This window comes from Mirounga leonina, unplaced genomic scaffold (genome assembly GCF_011800145.1).
Source record: "Mirounga leonina isolate KUSES-001 unplaced genomic scaffold, KU_Mleo_1.0 Mir_418, whole genome shotgun sequence".
NCBI lineage: Eukaryota > Metazoa > Chordata > Mammalia > Carnivora > Phocidae > Mirounga > Mirounga leonina.
This window is the reverse complement of record NW_023270739.1, coordinates 25916072-25937829: the sequence shown is the minus strand read 5'-3', so window position 1 is coordinate 25937829 and position 21758 is coordinate 25916072. Positions and strand designations below refer to the sequence as shown.

Here is a 21758-nt window from a genome sequence, read left to right as displayed (position 1 = left end):
AGTCCTTTCTGTGTCATATTTAAATTGTTTCTTCTGTCAATGGGTTTAGTTAAATTTGATTGGCAGTTGTACTAAGTCTAAGTACTTTCAAGAGAAGAATAATAAGAATTGGGAAAACCATCACCTATTGATGCTGGTCATAACTCCAGAGAGTCTTTAAGAAACTAAAACAAGATATGGACTTTTTTTTTTTTTTGGTGAAAAAATTTATATTTAGATTTAGCCAGCTGGACTCAGTTTAGATGATTCCAATTTTGTTGGCAACATCCAAAGCATCATAGTCAGGAGCCAGTCGAACATATGCCTTCTTCTCTCCATCAGGCCTGATCAAGGTGTTGACCTTGGCCACGTCAATGTCGTAGAGCTTCTTCACAGCCTGTCTGATCTGGTGCTCATTGGCCTTGACATCCACAATGAACACAAGCGTGTTGCTGTCTTGTATTTTCTTCATGGCTGACTCAGTAGTCAGGGGGAACTTGATGATGGCATAGTGATCAAGCTTGTTTCTCCTGGGGGCGCTCTTTCGAGGAAATTTGGGCTGCCTCCGCAGACGCAGTGTCTTGGGTCGTCAGAATATAGGTGACGTGCGGATCTTCTTTTTTTGTGACTGTGGACGACTTTCAGCACCGCTTTCTTCGCCTTCAAAGCCTTTGCTTTGGCTTCGGCTTTGGGAGGGGCAGCGGCTTCCTTCTTAGCTTTCGGTGCCATCTTCGTAAAAGGGATATGAAGATATGGGCTTTTTTTTTTTTTTCATTTTACAGTATTTCATTTGTGTTCATTTAATGTTGATTTCCACTCCCCTCCTTGAAGTCTGTCATTGGTTCCTCATAAGCTTCAAGATAAACATGTAACTCTGACCAAGGCCTGTAAAGTCATAATGACTCACCTATTTATTGATTTATTCATCATTTAGTAAATATTTATTGAGCACCTATTATATGTCATATTCTTTACTAATTGCATTGCCCATTTGGTTTGTGCTTAGCTTTTAAGCTTCTCTCCTACTATGTTCCCAGTCACACTCTTCATGACAGCCATCCAAGGATCTACTTGCAATCCTCAAAACATGCTCAGGTTAATCGTACTTTCACATCTTCCCTCTCCTTTTTCTGTGCTGAGAATGGCTTTTACCTCTCATTTGTCTAACTTAATAGTTCCAACAAAATAGCTGATTTTTTAAAAGATTTTATTTATTTGACAGAGAGAGAGACAGCCAGAGAGGGAACACAAGCAGGAGGAGCGGGAGAGGGAGAAGCAGGCTTCCCGCAGAGTAGGGAGCCTGATGCGGGGCTCGATGCTGGGCTCGACCCCAGGACCCCGGGATCATGACCTGAGCTGAAGGCAGACACTTAACGACTGAGCCACCCAGGCACACCAAAATAGCTGACTTTTAAAATCACCTAGGAAGTTTCAAAAATACATATTCCAGGTACCCAACCTCAAGGATTTGGATTCAGTAGATCCATAGTGATACCTTTAAATCTTATATTTGTAAAAGAGTCACAAGAGATAGAGATAATCTGGGTGATTTTGAAACACTTGACCAATTAATGTCACTTTAGACTTTAAGGATCAAATTAGGTACCATCTCCCATTCATTAGTTGACCTCATAATTTTACATAAGTGGTCCTGTTATGTCTTCAGTAACAGCACTTACCTTACACAAACTGTACTCAAAGTATTCATATTTTAGGTTTCTTTTTTCTTCCAGACAGAAAGTTACTAGTGAGCAAGTTGTGTATCCTCTTCACTCTATCCTGAGTGCAGAAGCCCAGATCAATCATTGTTCAATAAATGAATGAGTTTAAATCAATATTCTTTATTTGCATTGGAATACCCTGAAAATAGTGAGGACTTTTAAGTCTACACAAATATTACTTACTGGGCATAGTAGTATGATGCCCCTCAAGACATAAAATTATGAACAAGTCAATTAATCATTTATTGTTACTATATCATAAATATACTTTTATGAGGATGATTAGATTACAGAGAAGAAATATTTATCATACCTCTGTTATTTAATTTCCAGATGAATCTTAATATTTTAAAGACATTATCTTTAACTGCCAGCTATGAATATTTTTTTCTCAAAGTGTGATCCATAGGCCACCTGCTTAGAATTACTTAAGGCTGATATTAAAATTCAAGTCACAGCCTAAGAGACTAATGTAACATACATGACTGACAATGAAATGGCAAGCAGACTATATAAAGAATTATAAATCAATAAGAAAAAGGCAAACAACCCGAGACCAATGGTTATAAGGGAAATTCCCATTAAAAACCATGAGACATTAGTTCACACATTTAAATAAAAAAAACAAAATATCCATCAATTTCAAGTGTTGGGAGATGATGTGGACCTCCTGGAATAGCTGTACACTTTGGGTGGGTAGGAATGTAATGTGTCAAAATCATTGAGAGAAGAATTTGGCAATATCTAGGATACTTGAATATGTTCCTGTCCCACAACAGCATTTCCACTCCTTGACAAAATTTTGCAAATGTAAGCAAGGACATATAAATAAAGTATTTATAACAGGGCTTATTATAATGGCACATTTTGAAATACTATCAATACTGAAATGGATAAGCCATTTGAAATATATTATGCAAGATGGGACACTTAAAATAGTTAAACAAATTAATGTCATCCATGTCAATGTGTATAAACTTCACAAGCATAATATTGAATAAACAAAGCCAAATTGCAAAAAAACAACTTACTCTAAGATAAAATATGTAAAAATGATGACTCTATGCAGAGGAGACATGAGACTACTTTCCAACACTACATGTGATGGAGTTAAACTGATTTTAATCTCTCTATGTATACTTAATTACATGTACATAGGCCAACTAATTTTTGTGACACCTGCAAGTCATCCATCCTGTGTTTCAGCAACATCAAAGGAAGCGGTTTTATGAAGAATCTGTGTTTTTTGTTCTCTGCCAGTTTTATTATGAAAGGTATGATTCTCCATGCCAGGAAACTTTTATTATGACAGTTTTCATCCTTGGAACACCTAAGTTGTTCAAGAAAATTAAAACCAAAATATGGAGTCAAGTCATTCACAGAAAAAATAAAGAAAAATATAACTTATGTGGAAGGACTAGATGTTTTCTTCTTCTTCAGAAGTTTACTATTTATTTTTATTTCTGTAAAAGCTAGAGATAAAAATTGTGATTATTCTTCCTTTAGTATTTGTGTTTTTAAGTTAGTATCAGTGAGAATACAATGTTTCCAGACATCTTTGTGACTTTATTAATCTTTGTGCTCCAGTAAATAAGGCCACCAATTCTTTATAGCAACTAGCATGAAAAGATGAAGTTTAATTCTTCAATGCCTTGAATCTTGGCTGGCTTTGTGACATCTTTAAACAATAAAATGTACTGGATATTCTGTTGTGTGAATTCAGAAGCTATAGCCTCAAGAGGCTTTCCAATATTTGCCTTTACTCTGTCAAATTGCTACTCCAAGACCATTATGTAAGAAAGGTGGTCTGGCCCACTGAAAAGTACGAGACAACTTGGAGAACTATGTTGTCACAAAAGGGACATAGCACCAACTTTCAGATAGGTGAGTGAGGCCATATGGTACCTTATGGCTAAGGGTAACAAAATAGGCCATCCTCAAACAAGCCACTTTGGCATTTTGATTATTTTGAACTATGGGCACTTGAAAAACAGCAAACACAGGGAGAGGCTTTCTAGGAACTCCCCTTATTTGCCTTAAAACAGATCCTCCACAAGAAGATCAATTGTCATAAATTCCCTCCCTGAGAGTTTTATCAACCAGGAAAGATAGTCTCTTATTATAGGAAAAAAGACCTAAGTCTACACCACACCCATACAAACGGTCACAAACTATCATATCTCTCATCTATTCTTTTAAGGGCCCCTGCATAGTCATTTACTCTCCCCTAAGAGGTGTAGATCTTTTTTCCCCCTGTTTAAGTCTGAACTCTAAGACACTTCTTTGAATTACTTATTTTTCCCTTTTTTCTCCCATGTGTATATGATGCACACATGTTAATAAAATTCTGTTTTTCCTTGTTAATCTTGTTCATCTCTTTTATTACCAAGTCCTCAGCAAGAACTCAGAGGGGTAAAAGAAAACTTATTTTCCTTCCCAAATAGCCCAGTTTGTCCTCCAGAAGACTTAAAGGTTGCCAAGTAAAACAGTGGGGGAATCACCTGCCAACCTATAGGATGAGGAGAAATGATAAATATTAGTGGTTTAAACCACTGAGTCGTGGTGTGGTTTGTTTTGTACTAATAGTTAACAGAAACCAGTACTTAAAAGTTGGGAGCTACTATAACATAACCTTAAAATAACTGTGCTTTGAACCTGGGTGGCAGGTACAACTTAGAAAAGCTGTGAGAAATCTATAAGCAAAGACATGCAGAACGGCAAAGGAACTGTTGGAGGTTAGAGAAAGGGCAATCAATGTGATGTAGCAGTGAAACAATTAACACAAATATTCAAAGTGGAAAATATATGTGACAAACAGGAACAGATTAAGGATATTCATGGTCAAAATATTGAGAGTGCAGATTCGTTTCATTTGCTGAGAATGATAAGGTATTGAAAGAAAAGATGAGCTAAAGAAGGAAATGATTTGCAATTAGAATTTAGAAAAATATAGACAGTCCAGAGCATGTTGTGTTAGAAGTATCATTCTGCCTAGCAGTAAAAAGTCTTCAACATAAAATGAGCCCAGGGGACAAAGATCTAGTCAAGGCTGTGGCAATATGATTTTTGTTAAGTCCTCTGAGAGATTTAAATCGGTGCCTCATTTTCCATCTCTGTTTGCCAGAAGGGTGTCTAAGAATCTTGAGGGCGTTGTCCTTGCCTAGCTTCATATGCTTGAACATGGGCTAACCTTGTGACTTGCTTTGACCAATAGAAAATGATTCCTAGGCCTAGGCCTTGAGAGTGTTTCAGTGGCCACTTTGAGCTGCCCTGAGAATACCATTTCAGAAGCTAGTCAAGAATACTGTAGGATGGAAGGCTACATGCAGAAGAACTAAGATACCTCAACTAAAAGTCAGTACTGACTGCCTGAAAAGTAAGGCCTTCCTGCATATTCCAGTCCCAGGTAACCCTCCATCTGAATAAAGTGGCATACATGGGTCTAGGTGAAATATCAGAAGAACCACCAGCCCATTTACAGATTACTGAAAAATAATGAAATACCTTTTTTTTTTTTTTTGATATGCAGCTGAGGGTTAGAAGGGTTTGTTAGGCAGCAATAGTTATAGTCTGATGTGATCTTCATTCCAAAACCCAATGCTAATGATTGCAAATGCAGATGCCAGTAAATTAACACAAAAGGCAATCTCCAGAGTAGAGTCAAACATATCTCCAAAATCAAGGTTATTAATGCCAAATTTTACCTAAGTGACTAATAAATACAAAGTATTTTATATTACTAAATGTACTATGAACAAAAATCAGCTTTTTGAAAGTATCACTTATTTACTTTATTGCACATTTGGATTTATCTGACCACTCCTTAAGATTTAAATAACCACGAAGGACAGAAAACATCTCAAACTTCTACTAGATTTTTCTGCTAATTCTTTGTATTCCTAGCTATTATTTTCCATATATTTGATAACTTTTTGAGGGAATAATGGTTCTTTACTACACTCTTTTAATCCTGATTGTATATCCATGATGATAAAGTAACTCTTTGTCTGATTTAATGCCTTTGGCTTTGACTTTGATTGCATTCGTGTTTGTAAGGCAAAGAAATCACACCTTAACCAAATTACACTTGAAACCTCTGTAAGTTGGTCATACATCCCATATACATAATTTTATTTTGTACATAAAATAAGCACAGGAATTCTTATGTAGTTTGATAAACACTAGTCTGAGAAAGGAACAACTATTTATCTCTGCAGATGTTCAAGTAATCAAACCATTCTGCATTTAGAACAACCCTCAAATGGCAAAGGAGTGTAAGGATGGATAGAGTACTTCAAAATGTTTCTGTCTACCTGCTGGGTTAATTCTATGCTTTAGTGTTAATCCTCTATAATTTTTTTTTAAATCAGTAATTTTTGTAGTACAATAATGGAGTACGTATTATGGGAGGGTAGCTTTTAAAGACATCTCCTGCGTTAAATGCTCTTATGATAAAACTATTGAATTGTGACCCCTACAGTCTTTTGTTAGCTTTTCCTTGTTGTGTTTTTGTCCAACTTTTTAAGAGAGCTTTATTAAGAATTTTCATAAAAAATTATACATATTTAAGGTATAAACTTTGACACATTTTGATATATGTATACCCTTATGAAGGGATCACCACCATCAAAATAATTTACATATCACCCCAAAAAGTTTCCCCGTGATCCCCTGTAATTACTCCATCACACCTGTCACCCTCCCTTCCAGCCCTGGCATAGCCAGGCAACCACTGATCTGCCTTCTGTCAGTTTAGATTAGTTTACGTTTTCTAGAGTTTTATATAAATAAACTGTTACAGTACATAATTTTGCCTGGTATTTTTTCATTCAACATAATTATGTAAATGATTGTTCTTTCATAATTTTCACCAGTTGCACTGAGAAGTAGGTCCATAGAGCCCCTCACATTGTCAACCAGTTGAACTCCTTCCTTTATTTCTTAAAGCATGTTTTCCTTTAGTTTTTTGAACATATTTATAATAGTTGCTTTGAAGATTTTGTCTGCTTAAGTAGACACCTGGCTCTCTCACAGACTGTTTATGTTACTTGCTTTTTTTTTTTTTTTTTTTTTGGTATGGATCACACTTCCCTATTTCTTTGCATGTCTCATAATATTTTATTGAAAACTGGCCATTTAGATAATATATGGTAGTAACTCTGGGTGCTCATCACCCCTGTTCAGGACTTTCTTACTTGTTTGTTTATTTGGTTAGTGATTTGGATCTACTATTTTTGTGAGGTCTGTTTCCCTGCAGCATGAAACCTCTGTCACACCTCAGAGGGTGCAGGGCTTGGCCATATTATCCACAAATGACAGATTTTCAGCAGAGCTCTCTTTGACTCTTCTCCTGTTCTTCCTTCTAAGGTGTCTGCCTTGCTTGGTATTACACCCAGCTGTTAGGCTCTACTAATTGCTGGCTGATTGCTCTATTGTTCTTGGTAAGGCCCTGGGGTATAAATTGCTCCACAGTGTGATCCAATTAACAGGTCCCTTTGCAGGGGTGGGGGTGGTAATTTCTGAAGTCAGTCTTTGAGGTTTGTTCTGAAACTAGCAGGGATATTTTTAGCTGTTTCTTCCCCCGGTTCCTTCTGATAAACTAACTGGCCTGTATTTTACCTTGTTGTTCTTTTAGAGCTACCAGCCTCTTAATTGCTTGCTCTCCAAACTCCCATTGTTTTTAAGAGTGCCTTTTTAGGCTTTAAATTTCCCACACTGTACTCCCACTGAAGTTTGTTCACCTGAGGAGTGTTTTGAAGCTCTCTGGTCTTATGGCCTGCCTCTCTCCATGGGCAAAAGCTCAGTCATTTCCAAAGGTATGGGAGAGAGGACAGTGGGCCACTTGTCTTGAAGTGACTCCTTTGCTTTATGAACAAAGTGCTGGGTGAGGAGCGTAGCCTCTGATTTTCTTGGCTGGCCAGCATGAAACCTCTGCCCCATGAATAAGCTGAGGCAAAGACTATATTTGTTAATATATGCCTTGCCTAAGTAAAGCCTCCACCCAATGAGTGAAAGCTCAATGAGGAAAGGAGTCCTCTACCTCTTGACTGGATTTGTTTGGAATTTAGCCTCTGTAAGCCAAAACTTGGGAAGATGAGAAATGCTTACAGTCTTCTCTTCCTGGGGAGATACTAGAGTATCTTATACAGATCTGGGGCAAGATAAAGCCCCATTATCTTGGTCACACCTGACCAGAGTGGAGCTTCTGTCATACTGAGGGAAAGAGGGAGCAGGTTGTGGGTTAATTGTCATAGTCACTCTGTTCTTACTGGCATTTAGTAGATTTTATTAAATAAATATTTCTTCACTTGTTGTATATCCTTAGGACAGTTTCCAGTGACTTTAAAGGATTGGGTGTTGTTATTTGGTTTTATTTTTATTTTTAAAATATTTTTTGTTCTGTATTTATTTATTTATTTATTTATTTATTTACCAGTATAATTAACATACAATGTCATATTAGTTTCAGGTGTATAATATAGGGATTCAACAATTCCATGCACTACTCATTGCTCATCATGATAAGCATACTCTTAATCCCCTTTACCTATTTCACCCATCCCCCACCTACCTCTTCCCTGGTTTCTTTTACCATACACAAAAATAGACTCATAATGAATTAAAGACCTAAATGTGAGATCTGACACCATGAAAATCCCAGAAGAGTGCGGTAATTTCTCTGATGTCGGCCATAGCAACATTTTTCTAAATATGTCTTTTTAGAAAAATGTTTGCTGTTATGGTTATTTCACTGAAGAGCAGGTTCAAGGAGCTCCTCAGATTGTCGTTCTGGGAGCCCTGTTTCCAGTGTTTGACTATTACATAGAAAGCTGAAAACTGTTAAGAATATTATTGTAAAAGTCATTTGTGTGGGCATATGCATCCTCTGTACCCGCACTTGGATAAATATCTAAGAGTGGAATGGCTAGGTTTTATGACATGTGTATGTTTAACTTTTTTTTTTAAGGTTTATTTATTTGAGAGAGAGTGAGGGGAGGGGCAGAGGGAGAGAATCTTTAAGCAGACTCCTTGCTGAGCACAGAGCCCTGTGCAGGACTCGATTTCATGAACCATGAGATCATGACCTGAGCCAAAACCAAGTCAGTAGCTTAACTCTCTGAGCCACCCAAGTGCTCCAGGTGTGTGTTTAACTTTCCAAGAAACTGTCAAACTGTTTTCCAAGATGTTTGCCACATTTTATATTCTCATCAGAAGGGTATAAGTGTTCTAGCTACTGCACAGTATCTCCCATACTTGGTATGGTAAGTAATTTTAATTTTAGACCTTCTAATAGATTTGTAGTGGTATTTCATTGTGGCTTTAATTTGAATTTCCCTAATGACTACTGATGTTGAGCATTTTTTTCATGTACTTAATACTTATCATCTGTGCATTTTTGGCAAAGTGTCTCTCCAAAACTTTTGTCTATTTTTGTAATTGGGTGTTTGTTTTTTTATTAAAAATTTTAGAGTTTAGGTTGTGCTTTTGTTCTTGAGTATTTTCATGTTTGAGTGCTTTTCAGTGTGAATTCTTGCATATTGTATGTAGTTCAAAATTTTATTTCATTTTAATTAAAACTTTGTTTTAATTGTTGAGTTAGCTATTTACTAACAAGGGAAATAATAAAAGTGTGTGTGAAATCCAGGTGTAGATGTTTATAGAAAATTATGTGTGGGGGCGCCTGGGTGGCTCAGTTGGTTAAGCGACTGCCTTCGGCTCAGGTCATGATCCTGGAGTCCCTGGATTGAGTCCCGCATCGGGCTCCCTGCTCGGCAGGGAGCCTGCTTCTGCCTCTGACCCTCCCCCCTCTCATGTGCTCTCTCTCTCTCATTCTCTCTGTCTCAAATAAATAAATAAATAAATAAATCTTTAAAAAAAAAATTATGTGTGATGAAAAGTAAATTTCCCCTGTCCTTCTTAACCCTCTGCATTCTCAGGCCTTCTTGTAAGAAAGCAATCATTTTATTTCCAAGTTTATTTATTCTGAGAAGTGCCTTCATACCTGCAGATGATAGATTTAGATATTGCTTTATTTTTATTGACTTATCTTTCCTTTATGATCTTATCTATTCACTCTCTGCCAGGCTAGTTGAGAATTTAGCTAACTTATAAAACACATTTACAAATACTGAAAATAAACACTTTTCAATTGACAAAGTTATAATGTAAGATACTTAAGTCCTATTTCTCAATTTCTCAAATTTTTATAATATTTATTTACTTAATGGAAGGTTTCCATTCCTAGACTTCTGTCAATTTTACCTTAAAATTGTGTTAATATTGATAATACATTTAACTTCTGCCAAAATAGACAGATGGATCCTCCTGTCCTGTATTCCATCAGCTTCTCAAAATAATGTACTTTTTAGTTTGCATCAACTAAAAATGGTGACTTTTCTGTATAGTTCTTTGTAGTAGGGTCGGATATTTCTGACTGCCTTTCTTTTCTCTTACTGGGAAAACAATCAACCAATCAATCAATCAGTCATAGACATTGTTTACTCTTCCAGCTTCTTAGTAACTTTTTCTGTTGTTTGAGACACATATTTGAAGAAATGCTTCTTGGAACTTTCTTGAAAGCAATTATTTTTCCCATCATGTGACCAGTTACTTTACAAAATGCACATCTGTTTCCCTACTGTTTCATTGAGTTTTATGCTGTTTCTCAAATTCAAGATCTTCCTCTTTCTTGATTCACTTACTTAACTTGAGTAATTCATCAAATTAAAAAAAAGGTGAATGGGAGCTATAGTAATACACATTATTTTGGTTATGAATAAAAAATAATCTAACAAACTGGCTAAATCATAAAAGGAGATTTACTGGTTTAGGAAACACCTAGGAATACAATAGTTGTATTCAAGTTCTTAATAATATCATCACAGCTCAGTCTCTCTCCATGTCTTAATTTCACTTTCATGTTTGGCTTCTTTAAAACAGTCTATCTTTTCATAAAGGCTCTTGAAATATCTGGACTTTTTTTTTTTTTAAGATTTTATTTATTTATTTGAGAGAGAGAGAGAGAATGAGAGACAGAGAGCATGAGAGGGAGGAGGGACAGAGGGAGAAGCAGGCTCCCTGCCAAGCAGGGAGCCCGATGCAGGACTCGATCCTGGGACTCCAGGATCATGACCTGAGCCGAAGGCAGTCGCTTAACCAACTGAGCCACCCAGGCGCCCGAAATATCTGGACTTATATCTGTCTAAGCTTAAGTCCAGAGAAAGAATTTGTCTACATTAGTAACCATACCACTACATAAAGTTACTGAACATGCTTGTCGTGGGTGAAAGGGGTCAAGTACAGATTTCCAATTCGGTCAGCTTGGCCAGATGGGAAGGACGTGTTGAATGCTTCATGACAGGCTTATCCCCCTTCATGGAGTTAGGAATTGTGCATAGAATCACCCAAATTATTTGAATGGATTCTGGAGGAGTAGTTTCCAAATGAAAATCTCTGTGTTAACTTTAGATAAAGAGGGAATGAATGTTGAGAATACAATAAATTCCCTCCTCAAGGGGTAAAAGCCATTTTTATGGCTGTATTTTCAGTTTTGCTATGGTAATAAACATCCCCAAACCTCAGTGATTTACAATAGCACATATTTATTTCTGGCTCATGTTGCATGAGGGCTGTGGATCAGCTTCAGCTCTGTTTGACTCAGCATGGCTCAGTGTGGCTCAGGAGCTCAGCATGGCTCCATTTCTTCTCACCCCCAGTCCCATGCTGACAGAATAGCCCCTGTCTAGGATGCACATTCTCACAGCAGAAGGCAGGGATGCAGGGTCATGTCAAACCAAATCATATAACAACATTTAAAGCTTCCAAATCAGATCTGGCAAATACCATGTCCATTCACATCCCAATTGCCAAAGCATGTCACCTGGTCAAAATCTGTTGTCAGTGTCATGACAGCATATGCACAGGCAAATCACAGGTCAATTGACAGAGATGTATAATCCTATTACTATGAGGGAGTGAATATTTTTCAGTAATTATATAATGTACTACAAGAGTATGGAATTCTAGATTAAATTATTTTTCTCCGAATTTTGAAGGTGTTTTATTTTTTTGGCATCAGTTTTATTGATGAAAAATACAAGGTTGATCTGATATAATTAATTTACAGCTTATTTTATTCCCTCTAGAAGTTTTCAGGATGTACCGTATTGGTTTAGTGAAATTTCCATTTACTGCCTTATCAGATTTTTTGTTTAGCTTCAGGCATTTAAATCTAAACATTTTTTTTGTTTTCTTTTATAATATGCATATCCTTGTTTTTATTATTTTTTCATTTGTATCTTTGCTAATTTAGAAGGAGTATAGTCTATTCATTGTTTTTTCTACGAGTGATTACATCTATATCTTTAGATTGTATTGTCTAAACTTACATTTTTGGTTATGAGCTATAGAAATTAAACAATATCCTTTGATTCCCTGCTGTGAAACACAAAGGGCTATTATACCCTTCCCTGTCTGGCCAGCTCTTCCAATATTTTGCACACTTTATGATGGTTTTACTTTCTATTATTTTTCAATGTATTGGTTTTTATTTCTAAAATTAAAGTACTTTCATTCTTTTTTGCATCCAGTTGCTATAATTATTAGGATTTAATGATATGTTTACCTGGATTCAGAACTCTCTCCTAGTCATTTCATTCTTTGACCTATTGATTCATGTGTGTTTAATTTTGATTTATTATTTATTTGACTGGACAGCATCTTCAAATAGACTTTGGTGGAGATACTATCTTCTTAAAAAATTCTTGTATATGTCAAAATGCCTTTTTCCTTTCTTTTTATGTGAATGCTGCCCTTGTTTAGAACATACATCTAGTATTCTTCCCTGAACATTCTATAGATACTGATTGTCAGTTCTCAGCATTTGACTGTTGTGCTGGAATGGTCTGGATTCAAAATGACAATTATATTTTTCATGTTTGATACACATACCAATTTATGTCTTATTCTCAGATGTTTTTATTTCACATTTCTTGACATATGATAAACTCTCCATCCATGTAGTCAAGACTCACATTGCAGTAAATAGCTCTTTCTATGCTTTCTATTCTATATGTTCTAGTAGCTTTGTCAAGGTACCTTCCATTTGATTCTTCCTTTATATCTGTTCCTTCTCCTTTTAGTATGTTTTAATTCTGGCAAAATTTTGCCAGGAGTTAATCTTTTCTTTTGAAGTGTTAATCTTCCACATGTTTGAAAAATCAATCTTACTTGCTTCTGCTAATTTCATAGGGATTATATTTCCTCCAGAGACCACAGAGATATACCATGGTAACTCAGAGTTACATGGGACGGGATCTTAGAAAACACATAGACACAACCCTCATTTTATAAATAAGACCAGAAAGACGTCAGAGTGAAGAAATTATTTACATGTGGTCTCACAGTCTAACACCTTCTACCTGAGCTCTTACTACAAAGACAGAAAATCCAGATTACCAATCAATGAGGAAAGGAGGTAAGTGGTTCTTTATTATTCCTTTCTCTTTGTTCTCTGTCTTCAATCATCAGCATTTTGTATATTTTTAGTTTATTGGGAAGCATGACATGATGGCCACTTCATATATACATTGTTTTTGAAAGAACCACATGAATCTTATATAATAATTATATCAAATTCTATTTCCTCAAATCTTTTCCACATAATACTATTTATCCTAAATGAATATTTTTAAGAGTTTCCCAAAATTCATAATCCCCACAATGGAAAATATAATCTAAATTATATCAAAAAGCCAGGAAACTTAGATGACTCAGGCTGAATTTCTCCATCATATTCTACACAATTGGCTCTCTATCTCTGAAATTTATAAACAGATTAAAAATGGAGAAAGACATGGTTTGGGAAAATGCTTTGTCTCTTACTGAAGAATTTGGGGCATATATGTGCCAATTCAGTCTCATCAGGAGGAAATTAGCCATATAAGATTCCATTAGGAGATTCAAAGTTTTTTAAACATTTTCTTTGGAATTAGGACTGGGAACCCTTTCTCATTCTTTAGTTTATGGACCCAGACAATCTGACACATTAAAAAGTTATCCTGAAATTGTTTCTTTTTTCTGTGTTTATTAGGCAACTGTCCATTGGCTCACTTTAGTGGTCATCCTGAATAAATCTTTTCACAGCAACAAGAAAGGAAATGGAGTATAGATATGACATATCTTTTATAATTCAACATCACAAAACATATGTATTCCTCCAAACACATGTTAAAAAATGTCAATAATAGAAAATTCAGTAAATGGAATTATATATTATTAGGTTTTACTTTTCCTTCTAGAGGACATGTATTAAAACTGAAGCTTATAAGAAAGCACCGAAACTTATTTTTCTTTTTTTTTTTTTTTTGGTTTCTTTTACTTTTAAAAACAAGTATTGGCTTAGATATTTGGCTTACTCTCAAATACATCCCTCTTAAAAAATGACTCTATAACATTACTTCATTTTCTTTGGTGGAGAAAATACTGTTTTACTGGAGAAGATGATTTGATTCTTATGATTGCTGGAAAATAAATTTGAATTATATTTGAAGATACTTTGGACTATTTCAAAAATATTTTAACATCATTCTAAGCTTCTTATTTAAACAGTTATGGTGATTTACAGATTAAACATCCACTCAACTATGTTTCAAGAACATTATTTATCCATTCCCTCAAACATTATACATCAAAATTTCCTATGCACTCATGTATTTACCACAGTCTTGGTGGTAACACACAAAACATTGCTGTTGCCAAGATTTTGGATTAATGACTATGTTTACCTTCACAGTAGTGGAAAATATTAAACAATGCAAAATTTTAAGCTTGGGGGTCTGACTAATGCTACAGAACTAGTTGAAATTTGCTTAACTCAAGCAGTGTGTCTGAAAAGTATGAGTAACAACCGAGTCTTGTTCTTTGCTAGTCAGTGTCAGTAAATATATTTTGCACCAGCATGACTATTTTTATTTTTCTTTGTGTACATTAATTCTATATTCTTTTTGGGTATACAATGCAAAATAAAATATTTCTTTAGATATTATCAAAATTTGGGCATGTTCAAAGATAATGTTGAGTTCTCAGTAATATGAGCAGTGTGTGTGGGGGGGGGAAGGATGTTGAGTTTGTGCAGTATCTAAAAAGAAAATATGCCCTACTATCATTGGCTTGCCTAAGGGCAGGCTGTTACGGTAGTGAGCAATGTCCAAAGGGATGAAAATTAAGACCTGGTCTAAACAGGTTTTGGTACATGAAAAAAGTATTTATCAGCCAGTATTAGTTGGTTTTCAGATTTGAGTTAATATTCAAAAGTCAGTCGTGGTTTTTTAAGAAAGACCCCTCTGGATAATGGAAAATAGGACTCAGTTGCTGGCAGTGATAGTTTTTTTCTGGTTAAGGAATTTTAAGACATATTAATGAAGGATTGGGTAAAAAAAAAAAAGATGAAAAAAAGTAGTCACATAGATGTGTCCACTCTGTTGGTGATAGAAGGAAGGAGAGGGAAGAAGAGTGAGAGAGGATATGGGGTTAAGTGGAAAGCTAAATGGGAAGCTCCATAGGTAACTAGAACTTACCCAAGATGTTGGTTTAATTGAAGAAAGCCTAATTCTAGGCCATATCCTCTGGTTGAACAGAGGCTCCTAATTTCCTTTTGTCCTGCTCAGAATTGACCCAAGAACTAAGAAAGACTAATCAAGTAAGGACTGATTTGAACAATTCCAACTCATGACGTACCTAGGAAGTCAGGGGGCAAAATCAATATGAATATCCTATCTATTCTTGTGCTGTCTCATTAGGGGCAGGGATACGATGATTTATGATTTATAATACAGCTATAATCTATTTCATAGACAATGTGTATGTAGATTTGGTAGGATTTAGTGAATTGTGAGAGAATTAATTTTCTAAAGTTTGCATATAAGCCCTCCTTTAAAAAATAGATTCTGCAGGGGCGCCTGGGTGGCTCAGTCGTCAAGCGTCTGCCTTCGGCTCAGGTCATGATCCCAGGGTCCTGGGATCGAGCCTCCCATTGGGCTCCCTGCTCTGCGGGAAGCCCGCTTCTCCCTCTCCCTCTCCCCCTGCTTGTGATCCTGCTCTCACTGTGTCTCTCTCTGTCAAATAAATAAATAAAATCTTTAAAAAAAAAAATAGATTCTGCAGGGAAGAAAGCTTTGTTACAGAGTATCAGGGTTTTTGTTTGTTTTTTTTTTTTTTTTTTTTGGTTAGTATCTCTCAGGTCTTCTGTACGTGTGCATGAGCACTACCATTCCTAAGCATAATCTTCATGAAAGCCTGCCTTTTTCAGCATGGCATACTCAACACCAAGAACCAATTCAGAGAAAGACCTCAAGAACGAAATGTTGAATCAACAATATCCATTACATGCTCAGAATGACTTAGAGTAATGGGATTTCTTGGCATTGGTCAAATGCAAGAGTCTGTGTTAAAATTTATGGTTGTACTACTCTCTTGGATATGTGTAGGTGCCCACCTCTACTAGCCCCCATGATTTTAGTACAGTACTTTCTATAAAGTATTTCTTAAGGCTTTAGAAATTTGTATTTTGCTCTCAAATTCCTTCTCTCACTCACTTATATGCTCTAAGGCCTAAATAAATTCAAAACAAAGTGTATTTGGGCACAAAATGATTTTCTCATTTCTGTATTCATTATTCTTGTTCACAAATAGACAAGTAGATAGAAACTACCAGCTTCCCACATTGGGGATATATTCTTTTCTTCATCTCAAAAAATGGAGTATTCATTAGTCTTATAATAAATATGCCTTGTGCTGGGAAAAGGTCTTAAGTTCTGGGAACTCCAAGAATAATTAAGATCCAGTTTCTTCACTTAGGGAACCTGCAGTCCAGCAGGCAAGACAGAATTTTAAAGAGCAAACAATAATATAGTCAGATAAGAACTAGACTAGAGGGTTTAAAAAAGTGTTCGGAAAGAACTGATTAATTCTATCACCTAATGTGTGATACGTCTCCCACACCTTCATAAATTTCCATTTTGTGACTTGGTCATTTGTGATCAAAGACTCTATTAGTAACAATTAAATACAGAAGAAAAAAATGTGTTTACTATGCAAACAATACTTGTTTGATTTTCTTTATCAAATTCTAGATAAGTTACAATACATTTAAACAAGCAGTTAACTCTTCACTTTCCTTATTTCTTTAAGAAATCACTTAAAGATGATTATCAGGCCTGAAGTGGAAGATGATAATCCATATGATGCTGAGCTCCTATTATAATTACTGCACAATATGTATGAAGTATTAGACATGAAAGTATTGAAATTCTCAGGACAATGTTTATAATAAATGTGTACTACACACTTTGTTAAGAGAAACACTAATTACCTATTCTTCTGGCTTCAGTAGAGTTTCATTCTGCTACCCAGGCATAAAAATATTGACACCACACTTCTGGGTCTTGCCTGTACCCTTTACCTGTCCATACCACAGAAAGATCAATAACTTACCTAGCTGGTGGAATTCGTAAAAGAAGTGCTAAGAATGCATTACTCATGGCTCTCACTCTCTCATTCATTCTCTGAACCCATCTCTTGAACTAGTGTCTGTTAAGAAGCTTAAGACCTCTCTATTTCCACCTTCCATGCAAGAAGCAACAGGACAAGATCTAATTGTATAAAGCTGTAGTTGTATGATTTCTTTGCCTGACATAAATTTGTGGGATATGTTACAGGAAAACAAATTTGGCCTTAGGTCTAATCTGTGGTTTCATACCCCAATCCAGCTTTGCCAGTTACCTCTGTACTACTCCTGTGTCTCTATTATAATTGATTCTGAATTCAGAAGAGAGTAAATTATGATTTATCATCTAAACACCAATGCATTTTTATGTGAAAACGAATAAACATGTTGAATACTGCAGTGGATACAGAGGTCAAATATTGGCCTTCTCAAGAATTTATGACCTAAATAGGAATGAGATTATTACCCAAGGTTATTGCCCAAATAGTTGCAATATTAGGCCAAAAGTTTCAAAGAACTTAGATTACAGTTGTGACAGAGACTTCGAGTTGCCTGCTCCAATTTCCAATGTCCCTTTTTAGCACATTGACCGCCAAGAATGAAGTTCACATTTCCCAGCATCCATTCAACTAGGTGGTGTCACTTGCTTGAATACATGCTGATCGATGAGTTGGAAGTCAAAGTTGGAAGCTTTCAGTTAATTTTTTTTTAAGAGCCCTAGAATGTGACTTTTTCTTCTTTTCTCCATCTTGCTGCTTAGGATGCATCTTCTGTGAGTCTAATTTTGTCTATGAGGACAGAGGTAACACCCTCGTTTTAGAGAAACATGAAGCTAGAAACAGCCTGGGTCTCCCATGACCGAAAGTCATCATTCCCACCCTAGAGACTATCCAGATCTGGATTTTTTATGAGAAAGTGTAACTCTCTATCTTCATAAAACACCATTTCCATGATCTCTGTGATGCACAGCCAAACTGGCCTTTAGATAATCAGTTATGAAGTAAAGGGGAGACACTTTGAGGTTCATGACATATGAGATAAGTTTGAATGAGGAGTAGGAATTATGTATGATGCTGGCTTGGTGGGAGTAGAGAGTTTCAGATTAAGGGGACAGCATGTGCCAAAGTGGCTGCTCACAAATTAAAAAAAAAAAAAAAATCCTGTAGCTTTCTGGGAGTGAGAGTATGTGAAAAGGGCCAAAGTCTGGAGGCCTTGAAGCCAGACCGAAATAATAGGTAAATGAATAAACAGAGACTGTGACAGGTTTTTGGATGAGAAGAGACCTGATTATTCTGTACTTTAAGGAGATAAAAATGGAGGAAATGAGCAGATAGATGGGACAGTGAGACACAGCAGAAGTGTGATGAATTAGTTAGGGGTGGTTGCACAGCTATGCAAGTCCACTAACTTGTACACGAGAACAAAGGGAATTTGATGGCATGTGAATTAAATATTGATAAAGCTGTTATTTAAAACAAAACTGTTGTGGGATGATAGACTATGCAACAGGCAAGGGCTTTAACCCAGGAACTGGCAGTGAGAATGTAAAGTGGAGATACAGACAATAATCACCAACATTATAAAATGTCTTGAAAGGGCTGTCTAATTCTTCCAGTCGTCATATTGCCCTACTCTTTAACTCTTTACAATTTTGTCCCAGCATGCCCCTGGAACTCCTCTTATTTAAGTTACCGTTGGTGAAAAGTTACTACTCACTGGTCTCCTTTCTGTTGCAAATACAGAGCTTTCTGCAGCGTTCAACATTGCTCAACATCTAACACTACTTGAAACTCCTTCAATGGCCTGGAAGATAATCTTGGGGTTGTTACTAACTTTTGCAGCCATTCTATATCAGTTATGGTTCTCCAGAGAAACAGAACCAATAAGATTTGTGTTTGTGTGTGTGTGTGTGTGTGTACAGAGAAAGAGTTTTGTGGGGGCTGCCAAGTGCAGAATCTGCAGGGCAAGCTGGCAGCTAGAGACCCAAGGAAGAGGTGATGTCGCAGCAGCTTGAGTCTGCAGGCAGGCTGGAGTCAGAATTTCCTCTCCCTCAGGAAACCTCAATCTGTTTTCTCTTAAGACCTTCAACTGATTGGATGAAGCCCATCCATACCATGGAGGACAATCTGCTTTGCCCAAAGTCTACTGATTTAAATGTTAATCTTGTTTAAAAAAAAAATCTTCAGAGATATCTAGATTGATTTTGAGCAAACATCTGGGCACTGTAGCCTAGCCAAGTTGACACATAAAATTAACCATCACAGACTCCTTTAATAAATATGCTTTAGCCCACTCATAGAGGTTAAGTCTTCCCTAGTTTTTATTCTTGGTTCTTTTTGTTACTTAAATACTATTTACCTTTTATTCAGAAACCACTTATATATTTATCAGTTTTATTCAGCAAACACTTGTATATTCTCATATCTGCTGTATAAAAATTGATTTCTTTGTTATCTGCATTGAAGGGAGAAATGAAGTTATGATGTCAACAACAGGGTTATAGAAAGGTGAGCAGGTTCAAGAACAAAATCATAGAAGATAGCCAAATTTGGAGGAGTGTAAAAATAGTCATAATAGAAAATAAGAAAACAATAAAGGCTGATGGGTCAGGTAGAAAGACTAATAGAACCAGCCAACTGTCATGTCACTGGGGAGAGTCTCAATAGTAACAAATGAGGGCACCTGGATGGCTCAGTCGTTAGGCGTCTGCCTTCGGCTCAGGTCATGATCCCAGGGTCCTGGGATCGAGCCCCGTATCGGGCTCCCCGCTCAGCGGGAGGCCTGCTTCCCCCTCTCCCACTCCCCCTGCTTGTGTTCCCTCTCTTGCTGTCTCTGTCAGGTAAATAGATAAAATCTTTAAAAAAAAAAATAGTAACAAATGAATCGGGAACCTCAGAAAAGATGAAAATTGAGGAAAGGTAATTAGATTTGGTGACTAGAAGATAATTCAGGATCTTATTTGAGGATGGCATAGGTTCACTGAAATAAAGATGTATCAAGAAAATGGCTTCAAAATTAGGAAACCGAAAACTGCAACCACAGTCACAAAGGGGAAGAGCCACCTCAAATGATAAGGCTTCAAGGATATACAACTCATTAAACCATCCTGCTCATGAGCTCTAAGAGCTTGAGCAAACTAATGAACCACTCTTCCTCAGTTTCTTCATCAGTAAAATAGGTTATGTGTATAAATATATATGTTATATACATTTAATTTGTACACATGCAACTTTGTATGTATATAAAATATATTAATATATAGATTAAACATAAATATATATAAATACAAATTATATATAATTTAGATACATATTTATAACTATAGATAATACATATATATTATATATCAGACACTCGCATATTTATATATGGATTGCAGTAAGTATTTAATAAAATTAGGTCACTTAATTGCTTCACATATAATGAAGACTGTCACTAAGTATCTAGGGCACATAGTGGAGGCCTAATCTGTTGTCCATTTGGGATGATAGAATGCTCTATGCCGGGGGCGCCTGGGTGGCTCAGTCGTTAATTAGGACTTCGGCTCAGGTCATGATCCCAGGGTCCTGGGATCGAGCCCCGCATCGGGCTCCCTGCTCGGCGGGAAGCCTGCTTCTCCCTCTCCCACTCCCCCTGCTTGTGTTCCCTCTCTCACTGTGTCTCTCTCTGTCAAAAAAATAAATAACTAAATAAATAATTAAAAAAAAAAGAATGCTCTATGTCGCCAGAAATACAAGTGAACTTTCTTCTACAGTGCCCCTAATCCTCTGTCACTAAAGCTAAAAACTCGGCAAATGTTTTCCTAGTCATAGAGCCTATGTCAGGTTAAAAAATATATATATATGTGTGTATCGTGTGGAATGAAGGCAGAGCTTCTCTCATCCAGGGATTGTGCTTGTCTGAATTTTCTGTGTACCATCCTAGGCTGGTTTATATTTGTTTCTCAGAACAGAACTTGATGATATACAGTAAGGACCTATTCATTGGACACTCCACCACAGAATTTCCCGATCTGGAAGTTATTGACATTTCAGGTTGGATAATTCTTTCTTGGGGGGTGGGAGCTATCCTGTCCATTGTAGGAGCATTAACAGCATCTTGCCTCTACCAACTAGGTGTAAGTAGTGACCCACTTTAAGGTAACAACCTACTATGTCTCCAGATGTTGTCCAATGTCTCCAGGGGTAGGTATAATATCTCACCTCTCCCTCAGTTCAGAATCATTGCTCTGCAATCCCTCAAATGCGGTAAAAACCTATTTTTGTGTGTGGCCTAATTTTATCAATGCTTGTATGTATGTATGTTGTGAGTAGAAATGATTTTGCCTTTGGTTTATTCAAAATATTGTTGTATCTTTTTCATTAACCAGTCTGGCCAATTACTGAGTGTATTAGTCCATAGCTCATGATGAAAATCATGGGACCATATTTATTTATTTTTTTTGGGGGGGGACCATATTTATTTTAATAAAACATTTTATTAGAACAAATTAAGATCTTGGATTTTGTGAATAATCTCTTGTGTCCTAATTAATAACACTCAGTAAATAATCC

At 36.3% G+C, this 21758-nt stretch overlaps 1 pseudogene; it reads right to left on the bottom strand.

Annotated features, from left to right (window-relative positions):
• Window positions 1–205: 205 nt before the first annotated feature.
• On the bottom strand, window positions 206–708 carry LOC117998537 (annotated as a pseudogene).
• Window positions 709–21758: the final 21050 nt, after the last annotated feature.